We start from the raw sequence: 6000 nt of genomic DNA on the forward strand, positions 1-6000 counted from the left end.
AGAAAGAGAATGGAGAAGAGAAAGAGGGGCACAAATGAACGAAACATGGGGAGGAAAAGGGGAAAGAGAGCAGAGGAGAGACGAACACTGTTAACGTTCAGGGAGAGAAGACAGAGGAAGTGTCAAAATATAGTGAGTGCTCCATCTACAGGGACAGTGCCTTAGATTAGGGCGGTTTAAACCATTTTATGCCAAAATCTACCAAAAATTATCCCTCTTGTACATAGACTAATTTATACTGCATGTAAAAAGTTACAATTAAAATTGAATGCAACTTTTAGATTTCCATTATATATATATATATATATATATATATATATATATATATATATATATATATTAGGGCAGTCAACATTAACGCGTTAATGCATGCGATTAATTTTACAATCCTTAACGTGTTTAAATAATTTAATGCAGTTAACGCAAAATTACTGTTGCTTCTCTGCTTGCGATCAGATAATTTTAAGCTGCTAAACTCCTGGAAAGTTTTCAGTCCAATGATCCAGTAAGTGAATGCATTCAAACAATCCGTCCAAAACAGCGCTAATATAAAGGAAACCAGGCTGATTACATCAGAGATTGCAGAGAGAACAGAGACTTGCGTCGCATTTTCAGTGAATTATTCACTCCAGTGTGTTTTTTCGCTTTTAAACATGAGCTCTGTCATATTCTGTGATTGTCTCTGAAGAGCGCGAGCCCTCACATGTCACACGCGCTGTGTGAAGTACAGACTGAACGGATTGTCAACACATCCCACCGCCGTATGGCCAGATGAGACGCAAACTACGTTTTCTCGACTGGATAACCAGTCTCGCTAGTAAAGTTTTGATGGATGAAGACTGCAATCAAGGTAAAGATGAGACGATTGCGGTGGTGTACAGGAGTCGTACAGTACAGTAAGCACGAGTGAGTCCGTTATATTAATGCGTGTATGAGTGCTCTTGACACACTGATCGCACATTGTATTTATGCACAGGCACAGACATTTCGGTACATTCACGTTGTTTCCACACACATTCGCGATAATGTTTTAATTTGTCATGTGTATGTTGCTGTGTTTAGTTATACGGAATGGATCCATGTACTGTAGTAGATATATGCAGTCGGCAGATGGTTTAGGGTATTTTTTGGCATCTCCATGTGGTCCTGTTCGGTTATGCAACTTGACTTCTCTAAAATGTAAAAAAGCTATTTGCTGTTGCACTGCACACATACTATACAATTCAGATATATATATATATATTTGCATTTTTTTTCTTTCATATATGGGCTCCTTATATCATTTGGTTCTTTGGTGTCCTTTTGGAGTCCTTTTTTGGAAAGACATCTACATTTATCCTGAGAAAAGCTTGCAGAAAATAGAGATTTTTGAGAACCACCCTTCAATCTTTTGGTTTACTTTGCTGAATATAGCAAATTATGACAAAATAACCATTTGAAACAAGATAAATGGTCTATGCTTAATTTCATGAAGTGTGCGATTAATCGCACTTTAATCACAGAAAAAGAGTGCGATTAATCTGATTAAAAATTTTAATCTATTGACAGTCCTAATATATATATATATATATATATATATATACACACACACACACATACACAGTGGATAAAATAAGTATTTAACACGTCACCATTTTTCTCAGTAAATATATTTCTAAAGGTGCTATTGACATGAAATTTTCACCAGGGGCCGGTTCTTCGTACGTCGCTTATTACATCTGAGATGAAATGTCACATCCAAGATGATATCATTGCGCTAATCAGGATCTGGCCAATTCGGTTCTTCGAACGCACCTTTTGTTGATGATTAGTATGGCTGGATTGAGTTATCTGAGATAATTGCGCATTCATGAGTTGGTAAAAAAAGGGGCTATGTATCGATACTCAAAGCCACGATCAGCAATGCAGCGATTGGCTGGCGGCAAGACAGCAACGTAATGACATCATATCATTAAAAAAGACACCTGACGAAAAACTTGACACATTTTTGGACTTTTATAAGGAAACAGCCAAGCGAACAAAACTACATAAATGTTATAATAGATAAATGGATAAATGTTTTTATTTTATTTGAATTTTTTTACATGAATCCCAATTATTTATATTCACGATCTGTAATATTTGTACATGCTTTACATTTTTATTTCAATGTAGCAATTAGCAATTCATTTAATTTTATATTTGAACAGATTTGTTATGTGATAGCATTAATTAAAGTTTCTTAAGGGTCAAGTTCATGTTATCTGCATCCCCTGCGCTCCATCAAGCCACTCCCATAATATCTGTCACCACTCAAATTAATGCACAACTCTACATTATCTGTATAGCATGTGTGTAAGACTCGAATACAATTATGAAGTAATAATTTTATGACGAATAAATCTTTCAGTGAGTAAAACTGGCTGTGTCTATAGTATTAAAGACTACACAACATTATTATATTATCTTTAAATAAATTTTTTAATGATTATTATTTTAAATTATTGTCCGTGGATTAGTAGGGTACTCTTGTAATAAAGTAGCTGTAGTAGCGGACAGATTTTAAGTATCAATTCTGCTTAAAAAGATGTAATCTAATCCTGTTTACATGAAATAAGCCTGCTCCCGAGCAGGTTTAGCTTACGGACCTGTTGCTATGACAGCAACTCCGGGATGAGCTTCGAAGAACCAAACAATCCAAGATCATGCCAAATCATCAACAATCAAATCCAGAGTTAGCGACGTACGAAGAACGGGCCCCAGATGTCGGTAACAACCCAAGTAATCCATACATACAAAGAAAACCAAAGAAATAAGTTCAGAAATTAAGTTCTGTGTAATTAAATGGAATGACCCAGGGAAAAAGTATTGAACACGCTAACTGAAATTTATTTATTACTTTGTACAAAAGCCTTTGTTGTTAATGACAGCTTCAAGACACCTCTCCTGTATGGAGAAACTAGTTGCATGCATTGCATAGGTGTGATTTTGGCCCATTCTTTCACACAAACAGTTTTCAAATCTTGAAGGTTCTGTGGGCCTCTTCTATGAACTCTAATCTTTAGTTCTTTCCATTGATTTTCTATTGGATTCAAGTCAGATGATTGGCTGGGTCATTCTAGCAGCTTTATTTTATTTTTCTGAAACCAATTGAGAGTTTCCTTGGCTGTGTGTTTGGCATCATTGGGAATGTCCACCCTTGTTTCATCTCCAAAGAAATAAGTTCAGAAATTAAGTTCTGTGTAATTAAATGGAATGACCCAGGGAAAAAGTATTGAACACGCTAACTGAAATTTATTTATTACTTTGTACAAAAGCCTTTGTTGTTAATGACAGCTTCAAGACACCTCTCCTGTATGGAGAAACTAGTTGCATGCATTGCATAGGTGTGATTTTGGCCCATTCTTTCACACAAACAGTTTTCAAATCTTGAAGGTTCTGTGGGCCTCTTCTATGAACTCTAATCTTTAGTTCTTTCCATTGATTTTCTATTGGATTCAAGTCAGATGATTGGCTGGGTCATTCTAGCAGCTTTATTTTATTTTTCTGAAACCAATTGAGAGTTTCCTTGGCTGTGTGTTTGGCATCATTGGGAATGTCCACCCTTGTTTCATCTTCATCATCCTGGTAGATGGCAGCAGATTTTTATCAAGAATGTCTTGGTACATTTTTCCATTCATCCTTCCTTCAATTATATGAACTATGCTAGTGCCAGACCATGATGTTTTTGGGGTGATGTGCAGTGCCATTTGACCTCCAAACATGGTGTGTATTATGGCATCCAAAGTTTAATTTTGGTCTCATCGAACCAGACTATATTCTCCCAGTATTTCACAGGCTTGTCTAAATGTTGTGCAGCAAACTTTAAACGAGCTTCAACATGCTTTTTCTTCAGCAATGGAGTCTTGCGTGGTGAGCGTGTATATAGGCCACAGCAGTTGAGTGCATTACTTCTTTGAAACAATTGTACCTGCTAATTCCAGGTCTTTCTGAATATCTCCACAAGTGGTCCTTGGCTCTTAGAAAACTCATCTGATAATTTTTTTTTCACTGCTCTGTCAGAAATCTTGTGAGGAGCACCTGTAGGGTTGGGTACCGTTCACATTTTAACAGGTACAGTACTGGTATAGGTACCTGAATTTCGGTACCAGTACCCAACAGTACCTTTTTTCGGTACTTTACTCTGTGTAATAACAAAAACATTTATTTCAGTGAAAAAATAAGTCCAAAAGTCTCAATTTCAACATTTTGAACAATAGGGCCTTACAAACTTTTTCTTTCTTTCTTTTTTTCCCCCCCAGAAACTTGTTTTAATATTTCTGAAAATCAAATGAAGGCATTAAACATTTATTTTAAATCAAATTAAAATTAAACCCTTTTATTTTTGGCAAACAAACTGAAGAAACATTGTGTGAATATTCCATTAAAACTTTTTTTTAAATAGGCTAATAATTGTATTATTTTTTTCTACAATTAAGTAATTAATCTGGTTGAAATATTTATTTTTATAATTTAATTGTTTTATTTAAATTTGATAAAAAATCGAACATTTAAAGATGTACATTATACTTTACAAAAGTAATACAAGAGTAATATATTTCTGTTCCATGTTAAACCGTACTTTTATTTTGACAGGTTGCCATGAAGTTTCTGTTTGTATACAGTATGATGATGCTAGTTTTGTAACGGTAAAATTCTCGTGAAGTGACTCTCACAGCAGCTCTGAAGATTAAGTTTTTGTGTTCATGCCATCATATAGTGAGACGCAGAAGCCAAAAATCACCGCGAGCGTCACGCGTGCTTCAGTATTTGTGTAGTAAACAAAACCGCGTTTCCGCCATTCATACATACAGAAGCAAGCGGAAACATGCAGGATTCATATTTTAACCGTCTTTTTGCATTTTAATATTCACTGACACTAGTTCATATCGCTTTTCAAATGAAGTGGCAGTGGCTACTTTTGATTTATTCGTCCAAAATTTACAAATTCCGTTGCATTCCGCGCTATAGAGTAAATTAAATTTTTATGAATGGACTCTGCGATCCCGTCCGCATTTTCGCAGAAACCATATGGCCCTAGAAATGTAACTACACTTTAGAACATTTCAGTTTGCCCTGTGTGTTGTTTGAATGAGCTGCAGGGGTGACATCACGTCACAGGGTCTCGCTTTCTCTGTCTGTCGCGTATGCGCCCAGATGCGTTCTCAGGTACTGAAATTTGGCACCGATTGATTTAATGTGAATCGGTACTTGGTAGTACCGACGCAATTCGGTCGGTACCCTTAAAAGTACAGAGTTCGGTACCCAACCCTAAGCACCTGGTCATGGCCAGTTTATGGTGAAATTATGTTCTTTCCACTTCCGGATTATGGCCCCAGTAGTGCTCACTGGAACATTCAGAAGTATAGAAATTCTTCTGTAACCAAAGCCACCAGTATGTTTTGCAACAATAAGGTTGTGAAGGTCTTGAGAGAGCTCTTTGCTTTTACCCATCATGAAATGTTTCTTGTGTGACACGTTGGTAATGAGACACCTTTTTATAGGCCATCAGTTGGGACTAAACCAGCTAATATTCATTTCCACTGACTAGGGGCAGGATTGCTTTCTAATTACTGTAGCGTCTGCTTAGGTTCATTGAGGGTCATGGGGGCTTTATGTCTCAGAGACCCTTTCAGCCTTTTGACATTTGCATATAAATTACAGTCCTGGCCCCAGATTCTACAGTTGTATGGGTGCTAAATTGCCAATGGTCTTTCCCCCATTATCAAGAAGATGGTAACCAGATCAACTCTCTGGTCTCCCCATCGACTTCAAACACATTCCAATTCCAGTCATCACAGTACCTGGCACCAGATGTCTGATGGCCAGCGAACTACCCCCATGCTCGCAATACACATAACACACACACACACATAAAGACATTTTCTTTATTTAGACTATAACTAATCAGTTACAATTGTATCTGGTATATGCATGTGTTGTTTGTATGTTTCCCTATTATATTAGCCTAGTTACAACTCT

At 36.6% G+C, this 6000-nt stretch overlaps 1 protein-coding gene across 1 annotated transcript in view; it reads right to left on the reverse strand.

Annotated features, from left to right (window-relative positions):
• LOC107591129 (eukaryotic translation initiation factor 4 gamma 3-like) overlaps positions 1–6000 on the reverse strand; it is a 63568-nt gene that overhangs the window by 20253 nt on the left and 37315 nt on the right. The window lies entirely within an intron of this gene.

Source organism: Sinocyclocheilus grahami, unplaced genomic scaffold (assembly GCF_001515645.1).
Source record: "Sinocyclocheilus grahami isolate Dianchi unplaced genomic scaffold, SAMN03320097.WGS_v1.1 scaffold137.1, whole genome shotgun sequence".
In the NCBI taxonomy this organism is placed as follows: domain Eukaryota; kingdom Metazoa; phylum Chordata; class Actinopteri; order Cypriniformes; family Cyprinidae; genus Sinocyclocheilus; species Sinocyclocheilus grahami.